Raw genomic sequence first — 15,952 nt, 5'->3', positions numbered from 1 at the left:
CTTGACATCTGTAAGATTCCACTAGCCTGAATGGATGAGTGACACATCCATAACTCCAAGACTCACTCGTAGGGAAATTGTTGGACTACCCAATGTAAGCAAAGTATTGTATCCCTGTGCCTTCTTGAGGTTGGCCTCTGCTCATTGTACTTCCAGGACTGATAATGAGTTCCCTACAGTTAGAATCAATGTCTAGCATAGTAGAGGCCCCCAAATCTGTGTCAGCATTAAAGGCAGTACTGGTCAATCTGTATACAGCTATGATTGGAAAATATTTGAAATAGTACCCATGCATAAATCCAAAACTATCCTTAACCCAATCCTAGAAACACTGAGGAATAATATACATCCTTATTAGGAGGACTCCTTAATGAGTGACACAAGTTTAGATATGTGTTGTTATCTGAAAGTCCTCTTCCCCAGGCATCTGGGTGGCTGAGTCCATTAAGCTCTTGACTCTTGATTGTGGCTCAGGTCATGAACTTAGGATGGTGAGATGGGGCTCCAAGATGGGCTCAGCAGGGAGTCTGCTTGAGAATCTCTCCCTCTCCTTCCACCCCTCCCCCTGCTCACTTGTAGGCTCTCCCTCTCTTTCTCTCAGAGAGAGAGAGAGAGAGAGAGAGAGAGAGAGAGAGAGATCCTCTTCTGGTTATGTGTTTCATATTTTCTTGTTGCTTACCACCATTAGAGATAGATGATCTCTGGTAAGATTAAAGGTTAGAAAGAGGTAGTGAATGGTTTTCTACTATTTAAATCTGTAATTGCCTCCTTAACTCTTCACAAAGGGGTGTGATTCAATCTACTGAGGTTTATTCTACTCTAGAAAGCAAGTGCACTTAGACTCTCAAGGAGTTTACATTGCAATGAGAAGAAACACATCTTACAAGGCCACAAGGGATTAAAAGGGGGGTAGGTATGGGATTTGGAGGCAGAGAGACAAGCCCAGCGTCAGCAGGCAGGGGTGCCCAATATTGAACTCTGTAAATCGTGACACCAGAATGGAGGGATGGGGTAAAAGCACTGCAGAGGCAGGATCATACCTGATGGGCTCTGAATACAGGTGGGGGCGGCAATGAGCCAGAGCCAAGGATGGCACCAGGCCCTGCAGCAGACGCCGAGTTCATCCTCTAGATGTATCTAACCTTTGTTACACCGTATCTGCAGGGATTATTTATTCAGTTTAGGTTTGGGACATTATCCTTGTAAGAATCCAGATGCTTTGGTACATTTTATCTTCAGAATTTAACAGAAAAGTCTATCCTTGCCTAGGGTAGCATTTGCTGCTATAAATCATGACATGCTGGGTTTTAGCTGCGGCTATAAGCTGAAATAGGTCTTTTTTTTTTTTTTTTAACTTCTACTCAGTGGTCCCAGTTCTGCCCTCAGGAACTAACACAGATTAAGTCGAATCCCTCTTCTGTGTGGCAGCCCTGGACCTGTCACTAGGAGGGGGCCCTCTCTCTTCAGCTCCCCAGGTCCTCAGGTCCTTCAGCTATTGGTGTTGATATGGACCCTGCTCCCAGGGCCACCCTGCTGGTCCTCCTCCACACAGACTTGAACCTGTCACACCTCCTGGAAGATGGGAAACCCTGATCTGACCCCTTTCCAGAGCTGTGACAGCTGAGAGTACACAGCACTGCCATCCTCCTCCTCCTGCACACCTTGTTTCTGAAGATGCCCTCACAGTCCTCGGAGTCTCTGGAAGCAGCCCCTCACACTGCCGGGGCCTCCTGACACACACACATTTGGAGACGTTTATCCCACCGACTCCATAAATCTGCCTGTTCCCAAACAACTTCCACTTTTAAAAACTCAGAGTCAGACCTCACACTACTTAATAAAGTAGCAGCAAAGATGCCGGTCACATTTCATGGGGGAAGAGGAGCATGTAAAATTGCCATTATAAAAACAGCCCGCATCTGCTGAGTTTTCATTATGTGCCAGATAATGTGTTGATCTTTTTAGTGAATTATATCCTTAAAAAAATTAAACTATGGATTTTACCATAAAAATAATATGGACAAATAGCAAGACATCAAATGCCATAAAAGGACATAATGTGAAAAGTGAATCTGGTGCTCCTACCCTACCTTATTACGGATGTCCACATTTTGTAGGGCCTACCAAAGATTTTCTGTGCAGATGTATTATATATCATGTTTTTATATAATAGGTATGATACTCTGAGCTTAGGTGTTTTAAGTCCGGGCTTGGAAATCATCTTGTAAAATCATATACAGGGCCATCTAATTTTTTCCAGTAACTATGTGCATGACATGTGTAGAAGTACCACACCGGGTATCTCACTTGAATTCTAAGAACAGTCTATGCATTGGGTCTTATTATCCTCAGTAAACAAATACTGAGGCTTAAAGAAATGATTACCTTGCCTGATGCTACACATTTGAAAAGTAACTCAGTAAGGGTTCAAGCGCACATCTGCCTGACTACCGTGTTCAACTCTCTAAAAAGCAGTTTTCACAGGTGGGTTTGATAACACTTCACAAACAGATTTTTTTTAAGTGCATAAGTCTTCCTTTATAATTTGCAATTGGTACAATAAGATTTAAAATGTGGTTCAAGAATTGTATTATGGCCAGAAATGTTAGAGTAGCTCACACTGTACTGACCTAGTTCAACCTCTGGAGACCGTGGACACCAAAGGTGAGTTGCCAGATTCTAATTATAGAATGAAATGATATAGTTCATATTCACGTGACCTGTTAATTTCTAGACAGCTTCAAATATTTTTTATAGGTGTCTTTTGTTTTGTTTATTTTTCACAGAAATTGTTACAGTATCCGGAAATACCTCGTGTATTAAAAAGCTCTGTTTTATTTGCTAAAGTTTTAATATGTTTATTTACCTCATTTCAGAAAGCCATAGTTGGTCTTATCTTCTGGACTCATATGCCATCGTTGTCTCTTGAATAAAGCTGCTAATTGCATGCAGGAAATATTAAAACATGATTATAATTTTGCTAAAAGAATAAACATGTCAAGTGTCAACAAAATATTGTAAGTCTGTTGTGAGTCAAAATAGATTGCTTAAATTCGTTCTTTTCAGTGCCTGCTTGAGAAAGTGAAGAAGATACACCTGTTATATTAACACATTCACTATGCACTAAGGCTGTTCATCTTTACAATAAACAAATAAAGATTTTGGGTCTCAGTTCAATCTGACTGACTCTGGCACCTCCCTAATCAAATATATCCCCACAATGTTATAAGCTGCATTATAGTACATTAATAGCTTGTAAAGTAAAATTGATGCAGCATGATGGACTGTATTCCTGAAGCAGTGACAAACTTATCAGTGATAGATGCACTAATGGATATGTTGAATTGCAATAAATATAAACGCAGAATAGCAATTGCAGAGCATTAAAAATGTCATCTTGTGAGTTTAGGTATTTATGAGGCTGAGCCAGCTGGAAACATGAGTGGTGCGTTTCTATGAGCCATTGCAACTCTGAGGTTCCAAGGAAAGCGGAGGCCCTTTCATCAAATAGGTCAGGCCGCCGGCAAATTGTTGTCACAGCTGTGCCATTGTCAATTAGGCCTCCAATGACTCAGCCCTTTGTTTTTTCCTGCTTGCACATCTCACCCCACCTTTTCTCCGGGCTTGGGTGCTTCACTCCTGCAACCTTTCCAACACATTTCCCCTCAGTGACTCTCCTCACATGTTCTGATTCATCTTCCAGGCATTGATCTAAAACTCAGAGAAGTGACATCAGGGAAGCATCTCAGCTACTTCAAAAGGCTCTGCTATTCCTTCTGGGCTATTTTGGCGCGTTAAGCCCAACAGGCCAAGCAGCAATGTTCCACATTGTTCCATGTTTCCCTCTGATGTCTCTGCCCCACCTTCCTGAACCCTAAAGATTTTGTTTAATGTCAGCAAAATCTAGCAGGATGCTGGGGTCCAGGATGCAGTGGGGGCCAGAGCACCTCACGTGGTTTTTCACCATGTTCAAATAAGAAGCACAGCATGAGGACTGAGTCACAGACACACTGTGTGCTATGGGCAGAATGGAAGTGGGCCTCGAGGTATATTTTAGGGGAGCTAGTGGTTGATTATAGAATTTTTTAAAACACACTGGTATGGTGGATTAAGGAAAGAGCAACATTTTTGCATATGCCAATCTCAATCTCAAGTCTGTTATTAGGGGGTATGTTAGAGTTACCCAAATATGCTACCTTCATTTCTTGGGCTTTCTTTCACATTGACTGTTTTTGTCAATTGGTGCAGATTTGTTGTCAGCATATTTAAGTAATTACTCAGTACTTTTTTGGAATCAGGTGTCACAACACACTCTTGATGTTAATAGGAGATTGTCAAGCTGGGGTTATTTTAGGAGATTACTAGGTTTGCAAAACTGATAAATATTTGACAATTATAATTCAACCTAATATGAGAATAAGTCGGTTGCTTGTTATTGATCCTGCTTATCATCACAAAGCCATGATAACTAAACTCTGTATTAAATTTAAATGGCATTCATTTGTCATTCGTTATTCAATAGAGATAAACCACATACGTGACAACACTAATGAGGAAAGCAATATGCAACACAACAAAATAAAAGTAATGCCATGGCATTTTTAATCTAAATATTATATTCCTCATCTAAAGGTCTATATATATCATATAAAAAGTAAAGGAATGTCATAAATGTGACCCTTCTGTGTATTTCTGATTGGTTGCTTAATCAACTGTGAAATATGTAGAAATCATGTCAGCCTTTAAATCAAACATCAATATAATGCTAAAACTCACTAAAACTTGTAAGAAACAGTTTGATTTTTTTTTAATGGCTAAGACAAAGAATCAAGGCCATTTCACACCAAATTAGCAAACAGAAGAAGAATATGCAATTGTGAGAGTTAAAAAGAAATAGCTCTATTGGAATCTGCCCCTCCCATTATTATTAGTCTTCAATTGCAGTTAAACAACTCTTTGTTAAAAATCAGTTATAATCCAAGTAACTTTTTAACCTCTGGTAATGAAAAAGTCATCCACTGTGTGAATATTCATTGGATATCTATTATGTGTCAACCAAAGGGATAGAAAGGAAAGAAACAAGAACCTGTACTCATAGGATTTTATGTTATGCCAAAGTGAGGGAGAAGATTAAAAAACACATTTTCTAAAGGCAAACCATAAAAAATATTAGATACTGATGAGTATAACAATGCAAAGAATTAAAATAGGGTAATGTCAGGTGAGTAATGAGCTGCCTTTTTTCCAGTGGTCAGGAAAATCCTCTCTGAGGAAATCGATATTTAAGTTGAAAATTACAAATGATGACAAGAAGTCAGTCATGTGAAAACAGAGGAAAAGCATTCAAGTAGCAGAAGAGTTGGTGCAAAGGTCTTGAGGTAAAGACAAATATGTCAAAAAGAAGGTCAACTTGACAGAACCATAGATTCTTTGAGTCAAAATAGTCTTATTCTAATTATGCCATTTTTCTTTAAAGAATTTAGTTCTTTATTGAAGACAAAAAAAATCACTGCCAGATTATGTCTCAATCTCTTCATAAGTGGGGTGTGTGTGTGTGTGTGTGTGTGTGTGTTTCCTTCAGTTGTTATCTGTCAAAGCCTTAGTTACTGTCTCCTTGTACTTACCTGTTTTGTTTTTTTTTTTTTTTTCTCTTGAATTGCCTTGGTTCTTGAGCCACCGTGGGAGCTGACTCTACTCAAAGGCCACTTCTCAGCCTTGAGGATACCTAGGAGGATAAACAGCCTTAAGGACTTTTACATAGGTTAACTTGAGAATTTGGAAACCTGATTCAAAATAGTCATGCCAGGATGCTCTGAGAGTACTGGCTTCTAAAGAAGAGGAAATCCTTACGTCTGCCTTCTCTTGATCGATTCCTGGACCTTGAGCTAGCTGAGACAGGAAAGCAGGCTTCTTTTAGCCCTATACTAGAATACGTGTACAACGTCAGAATTGTCATCAAGGGCATGACAGGAGATATGGCCCTCTGCTCTTTGAATACAGGACAGTTCTGTTCTTGGAAGAAATTTGTAGCTTGATGAATTCCTTGTTTGAAATTCTGATAAGTAAATCTCTGTTAGCTGAGTGATAGTATTGCTGCCTTTTATATATCCCTGGATTTTAATGAAGTCATTAAATTCATTTTTAAAGGAAGATAAAGCCAGATATCAACTCTGACCTTGAGTGTCTCATTGACAACCGCTTTTCATAGAATAGAAAACATAACTTTGAATGAAAATTTGGTTAATTTTCGCCTGGTAAAAAAAGAACACAATAAGTTAACCTCAATATGACTTAGAGGTAGTCTTTAAAAAGTTACAGTTTGGAAGATCCCAGAGTGGGGCTCAGAGGCTCCTTCCTGTGACTATCCTCCCATTGAAAGGTCTCAGAGAAACCCAATGGTCTGTCACTTATTTTCTATACCCGTTCATTTTTCTCCTAAAAATGAAATAGAATTTACACAGTTTCTCCAAGTTGCCTACACATACCACATAGTCCAATTCTCCTTAATATATTCAAATATTTACAAAGATTAAGTATCTATTATGCCCCAAGGGTTAAGCTAAGTCCTGGAACCATAAAGAGGCAATCAGTGAATTTACTATGTAGATTCATTTACCCAATGAGTATAATTTGAATTCAAGATATTGTTACATAGTGGACTTTCAGTCAGTATTGTTAAAAATAAAAATGAAAATAAAAAACAATCCTTGGTACTTGTCTGAGTTGATCATAAAGACTAAAGGCTAGAAGAAAAACGAATACTTCCATCAGTTAGTAGTATAGCTTTATTCTAATTTATGATGATTCTGGTATAACTCATTGGCATAGTGATTTAGTTTGGAGTTGTGATATTTTCATCCCAAACCAGCTTGTAACACAGTTGTTTTTCATAGTAAGTCAAGGACCAACAAAGAAAACCCCCTGGAGATAGCACAGCTGCCTGACAAGTTTAGTGCTAGAACAAGACCTATACAATTAACTGGTGCTGAGAGTTGCTTCACTAGACTGTCCTGGGGATAAAGAACCTGAAAAGTGAGGCTCTAGGCAGAGTCATGTCTGCATGGGTGACAAGAAAAAGCAGGGGCCAGTGAGCTGCAGCTAGCAGCAGAATGAGCAATGCAGCAGTTATTGCATGCCTATAATGAGATGTTTTCCCTCTTCTCTGCTCTAGGTATAGGAGCAAGAGCAGAGCCCCCTCACAAGTGCCAGAGGAGAGGGCAGGAAAGAACCTGGGGATCTATAGGCTCTTGCTATAGTTTGAAAACAGTTTTTTTTCAAAGTACAGAAAACTCAAAATTGGAGCTTCTACAAGCAGCTTACTAATGGTGCAAAAGGGATCACACCTCAGTCGTCCACATTTGCTTATTCAAAAATATGCAAACTATATTAAATCCCAATTCATATTCAAAATGTCAGGGTAATGTGAAAATTTTAAGATGAGTCTCATAACACAGCTTAATTATTTCCATAAACATTTTGAATTCATTCATAACAATACTAATTGCCTAATAAAATATTTTTGTGTATTAATCTTATTTTCTAAGACCACATCTTTACATCCAGACTGATATAATCATTCTAGCAACCACTAAAATCTTGACTTTTTAAGCACCAGTTCCAACATAATTCCTCTAAGAGAAGAGCAAACGGCAAAGATCCAGAAGTTTCTTACCACCCTTTTGGTAATATATTAGGCCATCTAGTTTGATAAAAAAAAAAATTTCAACAAAAATAATCCATTCTTTATCACCAATGTGGAGTTTCTTTCTTTAATTACGTTTAAAATTAAAAGCACTGGGATCCCTGGGTGGCGCAGCGGTTTAGCGCCTGCCTTTGGCCCAGGGCGCGATCCTGGAGACTCGGGATCGAGTCCCACATCGGGCTCCCGGTGCATGGAGCCTGCTTCTCCCTCTGCCTGTGTCTCTACCTCTCTCTCTCTCTCTCTGTGACTATAATACATAAATAAATAAAAATTAAAAAAAATTAATTAAAAAAAAATATATCTTTAAAAAAAATAAAATAAAATAAAATTAAAAGCACTATAACTGGTCCTCTGACTCCAGCTCAACAGCTGGAAGGATAAAACAAGAATGGCCATTCTTGCCTTACCTTTCATGGGTCCCTGTGTTTATGTCAGTACCTCTGCACGGCATCAGTACGCAGAAGACAAACGCACCCGTAAAAGGGGAAGAATCACTGCTCCATGCCTGCTCCCCAGAATGTTCATTCAACCTTTTAGCATTTATTATGCACCTTCTATGTGACAGAAATTGTACTAAATTCTGGGTTAATGAAAAAAAGATATAGCCCCTGTTTTCAAATAGTTCACAGTCTTTTGAAGCAAATGACAAGCTGACAGACTGGAAAACTAGAGCTGAGACAGACCTATGCATAGTCCTGAGTACGCAGAGGGGTGGGTGAAGGTGGGATCAGAAAAGTCTTCCTGACAGCTTGAGCTGAGTGTTGAAGGTTAAGTTTGAATTAGCCAGGTGGGGGGAAAGAGGAAGGATTTTAGGCAGAGGAACTAGGGTTGCCAAGACTCAGAGGTGTGAAAAACTGCCAGGAGGGTGAGAGAGGAGCCTTGTGGTCTATGGTAGGGGATGTGGGTCTTCAGCCAAAGGTAATGTAGTGCCACTTTGGGAAAGTAACAAGATCAGATTTATACTCTCTAAAAGCTGTTTTGGTAGTTTGCATGGAATGCAATAAAGATGTCCCAAACTGGGGATCCCTGGGTGGCGCAGCGGTTTGGCGCCTGCCTTTGGCCCAGGGCGCGATCCTGGAGACCTGGGATCGAATCCCACGTCGGGGTCCCGGTGCATGGAGCCCGCTTCTCCCTCTGCCTGTGTCTCTGCCTCTCTCTCTCTCTCTGTGACTATCATAAATAAATAAATAAATAAATAAATAAATAAATAAATAAATAAATAAAATTAAAAAAAAAAAAAAAAAGATGTCCCAAACTGGATAAAGTTAGAGGCTAATGCAAGAAGTCAGATAAGGCCCTGGAAAAGTCTGAATATTTATCATCATCATCATCATCATCATCACCATCACCATCATCATCATCAATATTTGTGAGGATTTACAATTTGATGGCCACCATGCATACATTATTTTATTTGATCCACACGATAAAAATAATGCCATTATTATGCCCATTTTATAGCTTAGGAAAGCAGGTAAGAGACTTACCCTCACAAAATAGTAATTAACAAAGTTAAGACTGAAACCAAGGTGGTTTGATATTAGCACCCTGTGCTTAACTGCAACCCACATTGCTGCACAGATATGTGAAATCTCAACAGTAGCTGTGTTACCAAGTTTTGGTTAGGAAGGTATCACTTCTTCGGATATAAAGTGTTAAGGTGGTAGGTAGGGAGGAGGCTGTGACCATTCCTCTTAATAATCAGGGAGCCTCAAAAATGATGTGTTCTTTATCCCATGTACTCAAGACACAAATGAAAGGGGGAAATATTCAAAATAATGTAGTATAAGAACATGTTTTTTGACCAATACATAAAAATTAAACACACCAAACTCAACTAGAAACCTAATATCGATTTTATCTGAAAAAAAAAAAAGTCAAGAGCAAATAGTTCCTCTCCTTGCTCACAGACTGCTGAACTATTATTACCTTAATGTTCCAGATTTTATTCCTAATAGTTGTATGGTTCTTTAATTCCAATTTGTTCCCTTCTGACTAACCCATTCTCTATGAAAAGAATGTTATATTTGTACTTTTGTACATATGTTACATTATCAAAATATTGACTACTGAACTTAGTATTTTATTATTTTGGAAGGATATGATAGTGCTCTATAATAAGCGCATTTTATTTGAAGTGACAGTTTCCAGACCCATTCATCCAAGCAAGAACTTCATTATTTCTGGCAAAGATCCCAGAGAGAGGATCTCCATAACTCAAAAACTTAAATATCACTTTGTTCAAGATCAACCATTGTAATACTGCCAAAAATGCTAGAAATACCCCCAAATCAATCTTAGGAACAATAGATATAGCAGGTAAAAATCTTATTTCCAATTTCAAATAGATTTTCTATTTACAGAAGTATCCTTATATTCAAGGATGAGTTTTGATCACAAACAAAATGCAGTATTTGTAAATCTTCAGTAGAGTTTAAGTCTACATTCTGTGGCACAGAAATTCTTTGTTATTTTCAACATGTAAAATTAATCTACTGCATTTTTTTTAAAGAATCACAAACCATATTTAATGAAAACACAGGAGCAGAGTAAATAATTCTCATTTCAGCCCTTAATTTAAATAAAACTTTTCCAATATTAAGTACAAATAAAATCAATGTACTACACGTCCTGAATTATAATATTCACATACACTTCCTATTGCTATTGCTTGACTTCTGTTAATCTTAAACTCATGTTGGTGAAATAATATTTGTCTTTCAAATTATTTTGAAGCTGAAGGGATAAGTTATGTGCCATGTAATGGACTGTAAGCCCTTTGAGAGCAGGGACCATGTACATTCATTATTTCATGGCTAGTCCAATAATATCCAACCAAAGGCTGCTTGCTAAATATTGGTTGAATGAACAAGTCAATGGAAGAATGAATGAAATAATGAAAAAACAAGAATTTAAAAATATCCTGATAATTCAGACAAAAATGATTTTTACTTTGTTTTGTTTTATTTTGTTCTGTTGTAGAAGAAAAAAGATCAAAAGCCTGTATTATTGAACTTAATTGTCCACTATAATTGAATTCACAGAATAACTTGACTTAAATTCACAAGATAATGTCTTTCCAATTAAACACAATAATCTTATATGGGCACAGTGCCAGCATGAACACTGGATCACTGTGATCACTCAGAACTAACTGTTTTATTTGACTTTGTGTTCTTTCCCAACAGATAAAATTCTTTCTTGCCTGTTTAGAATTTATATATATATGTCTGTTCATCTCCATTTCTCTAAGTAACCAATGGGTTAAACAAAATGTCTTAATTTTGATCATGACAAAAAAAATAGAATTAAACTCTGTTTAATCCTGATTTCTGAATAACAATTTCTTATCAGTATTATAGTATTATAGGTTTAAAAACATTTGCTAAATTAGGCTGAAACATGCATTCTTGCATGTTTATTTTCCTGGCATGTAAAGGGACAACTCTTCTGAGTTAAAAAATCTAAAAAAAAAAAAAAGAAGAATAAAAGCATAATATTTACCTTATAGTGCAAATAAATCTATGATTTTTTTTTAAAAAAATCTTATTTTTAAAAATCTTATTATTAAAAATAAGTGATATTTTTATTCTTTTAGGATTCACATTTTTATCTTTAAAAAAAGGAAAAAAACTAAGCCAATCACAAAGGATATGAGGAATAATTATCAATAAAAAACACAAAATGGTACTCTATAGGAACATAGGTCAGGGAATAAACTCATATATCTATTCAGAATTTTATAAAGTAGCTTTTCCTGACATGATTCTAGGAACTTCATGAAATATTTGTCCTTATTATTAACTCATAACTTTCACGGTTGTATGGTTTTTAATTATTTCACAGCATGACATGAACTTAATTCTCTAGAGGCAAATACTCATGAGTCCACCTTGATTACTTTTTACCCAGCATTTATTTGGAAGAAATATGTAAAAACAGTATATTAGTAGATTTCCTATAAATAAATATCTCAGGTATTGTCACAAACTCCACAGATTCAATTATTTAAAAAAAAAAAAACATTGCATTTCCACTTTTGCTCAGGTGGAAATTGATTTTGTAGTATTTTTTATTGCCTTCTTCAATTTGACTCATCAACTTAATATTCATCATTACCAGTACTCTTAAAATTCAGTACATTAAGTCATTGTCTTTGAACTACAGAAAATTCTCAGACTCCAATACAACAAAGTTTAACTTACCCTAAGGAGATATGTTTTCATGAACTCTTTTTCCTGTGACTTCGGTTCTCCAGTCAAAGACAATGCAGACTTCCAGGTCTGCTCTTCCTCTTCCCTGAGACTCTGTGGCTTGAGGGCTCCCTCTCTGTGATGAGCGCTGCAGAAGACTCTCAGAGTTTGTCTTCACTCCTGATGCCACACACCTTTTCTTGGCACTTCATCTGGTCCCAAGGGAAAATTCCTGCAGAAATTTCCTTCTCCATAATCTCTTGACAGATGGCTCTGCTGGCAAGAGTCTTAACTCTTAGGAGGACTTTAATAGGCTTTTATTCTCCCACATTGCCTCCTCACAGGTTTTATTATTTAATGGCACATTGGTTGATGCCTCAATGTCCCAATGGGCTGGAGCATCACTGTCCTCTTGTAGGACTTTCAGCTAGTCTGCTTTTCTGTTTTTTATCTCAATAAATTAGCAAAGCTAGTTTCCTTTTAATATTTCATTATTTTTCTCTATATATACCTTGAGGCAATTGGAAAAAAACTCAATTATTTACAGCACAAACTGAATAAATATTGAACTGCTCAAATACAAATAAAAGCAATTTTGTATGGGCATTGATAAAGTTGTAAACCAGAAAAAACAAAATCTTCCAAATAGTATTCTTGACATTACATGTACTCCTCTGATAAATGCCTTTGTTGTATAGTTTCCCTCTCTCTCTCTCTTTCTGTCTCTCTCGCTCTCTTTCTATCTTCTTCTCTCTCTTTCCCTCCCTCCTTCCCTCCTTCTCTCTGTCCACCCCCTCTTTCTTTCTCTCTCTTCAGTCTTTCTGGAAATGTAAAAAAGGAATATACCCTGCAATTAGAAGGTCAATTGTTATCAGATGATCTTACTTAAGATAGTAAATACAATAATCATTAGTCAATTCTATTATTCTTATCCTTAAAAATGATGAAAACAGGGATGATTCAAAATAGGATAGCACACTAAAAGGCCTATAAATTTAGGCAAGGAACTTGAGCCAGGTATGAGGTAAAATAAAGAGTGGTGGGAGCCATGGCCAACTGGAGCAGGTGTGCCATTTACAAAGGCCAGTGGCTGCTCATCTCCAGCTAGTCACTGTCTGATAGGCAATCAAATTGCATTGTGGGAGTGATCTGTTTTTCAAGAGAATTCTCATATCTGGATTTTTATGTGAAGAATATCATGTTTTTTAAATGTTAGAGGATACTATGAGAGCTAAGCTCCATACCTGTGACCCAGCCTCAGCCTGAGTATTGTCATATAATGACTTCTGATCTAGAAGATATTGAAATAAAACTAATGCCAATGCAAAGCATTGTCCTTTATTAATTATGGGCTCTTTTTCACAGATAAAATTATGATAATAATGTAGATTAGTTAACTGAAGTAAAAACAATCTATACTAATCTTTATTCAAGACCTTAGAAAGGGCATTAGCCAGAGAACTGGTAAATGATGTGGGCAAAGAGTACCTCAAATCTGGATGAGAATGACCAGGTTTACTAAAACTACAATAAAAAAGTAATTTAATGAGGAAGGAGTGAGAAATTTGATTTGATTTGATTTTATCTGGATTTCTTTCCCATTATCTAGTACTAATATGTGCAATAATTATTGCTTTTTTATCCCTTTTTAAAATTATTTATTTATATTCAATTTAGTTAATACATGCTGTATTATTAGTTTCAGGGGTAGAATTTAGTGATTCTTCAGTTGCATATAACATCCAGGGCTCATTACCTCAACTGCTGTCCTTAATGCCCATCACCCAGTTACCCCATCCTTCCAACCCACCTCCCCTCCAGCCATCCTCAGTTTGTTTCCTATAGTTAAGAGTCTTCATGGTCTGCCTCTCTTTCCTTCCCTTCCCCTATGTTCTTCTGTTTTGCTTCTTGAATTCCACATGTGGGTGAAATCATATGGTATTTGTCTTTCTCTGACTGACTTATTTCACTTAGCATGATACTCTCTAGTTTCAACCAACTCATTTCAAATGGCAAGACTTTATTATTTTTTATGGCTGAGTAATATTCCATTGTGTATACATACCACATCTTCTTTATCCATTCATCTAGGTTTTTTCCTAATTATACAACTCATGTCAATGAATACTTAAGCAAAAAAAGAAATTTTAATTCTTGCAACTCTATCACTAGTAAAATATTAGTCTATAATCTTCTAAAATGGCTATATAACACATACATATATTAATACCTATGTACAGATTTTATACACATATATTTCTGTATTACATATATACTCACCTTTCTTTATAAAATCATATATTGAATATATTGATATACATTAATAATACACTAATATTAGTCTGTTTCTTCACACATTACTAAATATAGTATCAACTTTTCCCTATTTCAATAAGTAATCTTCCACAATATGATATTTAAATGGCTACATAGTATCCCATTGTTTGGATAAAACATATTTATCTGGCTAATTCCTTATTACCAGGTAAAATTTTCCAATATTTTCTTTATAATAAAGTATCTCTAACTAACAACTGTTCCTTTACCATTGTGTACATCTATTATAGCTTTTCATATGAAAATATATGCATATTTCCTTCCCAAAAGGTTGCACCAGTTTATATTCCTACAACTATGATAAGTGAATTCATTTCCCTGCCTTCTCATCAAAATTGGGTATAATCTATTTTAGGTGGAAAATAGATCATGTAATATTCTAAACCGTATAAAACCAGCTTTGTTTCCACATATACCAGCTGAATTACTATTTCCCTTAATGATTTTTCTCTTGATTGACTAGAACCATAAGTTTACCTAGCACTCCTCAGAGTCAGCAAACTAACACAAGGCAATGGGTACCATCCAGAAAGATGTCTGTGGGCTGACAGCTAAGTACCTGGAGACCTGCCAGCAGCAGGTCCTCCCCCTCTTTGGGTCTCTGATACTTGGTGCTAATCAGATGCTTCATGCATTGGTGCTTGGGATGGTTAATTTTATATGTCAATTTGACTGGGTCACAGGGTGCCCAGATATTTGATTAAACATTATTTCTGAGTGTGTTTCTGAGGGCATTCATTGCTCAAAGAGACTAGCGTTGGAATCAATAGGTTGAGTACAGCAGCTTGTCTTCTTCCCCCAGTGTGGGTAGGTATCAGCCAATCTACTGAAAGCCAGGATAGATCAAAAAGGCACAGGAAAAGCAGAGTTTATTCTTTGTGCCTGACTGTTGAGCTGGAACATCAGTCTTCTCCTGTCCTTGGATTAGACCTTCATGCTTGGATTGGAACTATACTACTGGCTTGCAGCTTGCAGGTGGCAGACTGTGGGACTTCTCAGTCTCCATAGTCATGTAGCCAATTTCTCCTAATAAATAAATCTTTCTGTCTCTGTCCCTGTAAGATAGATAGATAGATAGATAGATAGATAGATAGATAGATAGATAGATAGATCTTATTGGATACCTGACCAATACAGTATTGATTGAGATGGGAAAGTGGGGGGATTTGTCAGCTGGTAAACTCTATTCAATAAATAGACTAAAAACCAAGCACTGATTGTGACATACGTGTATCTGTAAAGAGAAATGTGATGCTAAGACTATTGCCTGCTGCAGCCTTTATTCAGAGTACAAGAGACAAATAGCCAGAATAAAACATTCTCGATACTCTGGATAGAAACATCCTTCTACAAGATATGATTTTGGAAGGACCTACTTGGGTTAGTAGTTGCATGCACTGGGTCCTTTATAACTGTTTTCAGGAGCTAATCCATCTCTTCTTTGAAAGAGCTCAATCATCCTTCTGTGAGAAATGATTCCTCTTAGAGGACCCAGAATCGTTGAGTGGCACTGGAAAAGTAACCTCCCTGTACTTCAGTTTCCAATCTGTAAGATAGGAATGATAGTTGTGGTATTTACCTTATACTCATCATAAAAGATTAAATATAAAATGCTTAGGGTCACCTGGGGGGCTCATTTTGTTAAGCCTCTGCCTTTGGCTCAGGTCATGACCCCAGGGTCCTAGGATCAAGCCCCACATCTGGCTCCCTACTCAGCAGA

General features: G+C 37.0%; 1 long non-coding RNA gene across 2 annotated transcripts in view; it reads right to left on the bottom strand.

The window, feature by feature from the left end:
* Nucleotides 1-5,627: 5,627 nt before the first annotated feature.
* Nucleotides 5,628-15,952, bottom strand: part of LOC112915494 (uncharacterized) — a 274,898-nt gene continuing 264,573 nt past the window's right edge. Inside the window, exons 8-10 of one of the 2 annotated variants that reach the window (XR_003234083.2) lie at nucleotides 15,609-15,778; nucleotides 11,908-12,406; nucleotides 5,628-5,725 (exon numbers count right to left, since the gene is read on the bottom strand). This is a non-coding gene — a long non-coding RNA (uncharacterized lncRNA). Of the gene's footprint in view, nucleotides 5,726-11,907; nucleotides 12,407-13,552; nucleotides 15,779-15,952 lie in introns of those variants that run through there. The other variant, XR_003234082.2, reaches the window with a different exon arrangement.

The sequence above is a fragment of the Vulpes vulpes genome, chromosome 14 (assembly GCF_048418805.1).
Source record: "Vulpes vulpes isolate BD-2025 chromosome 14, VulVul3, whole genome shotgun sequence".
Taxonomy (NCBI): domain Eukaryota; kingdom Metazoa; phylum Chordata; class Mammalia; order Carnivora; family Canidae; genus Vulpes; species Vulpes vulpes.
This window is presented reverse-complemented; position numbering and strand designations above follow the sequence as displayed.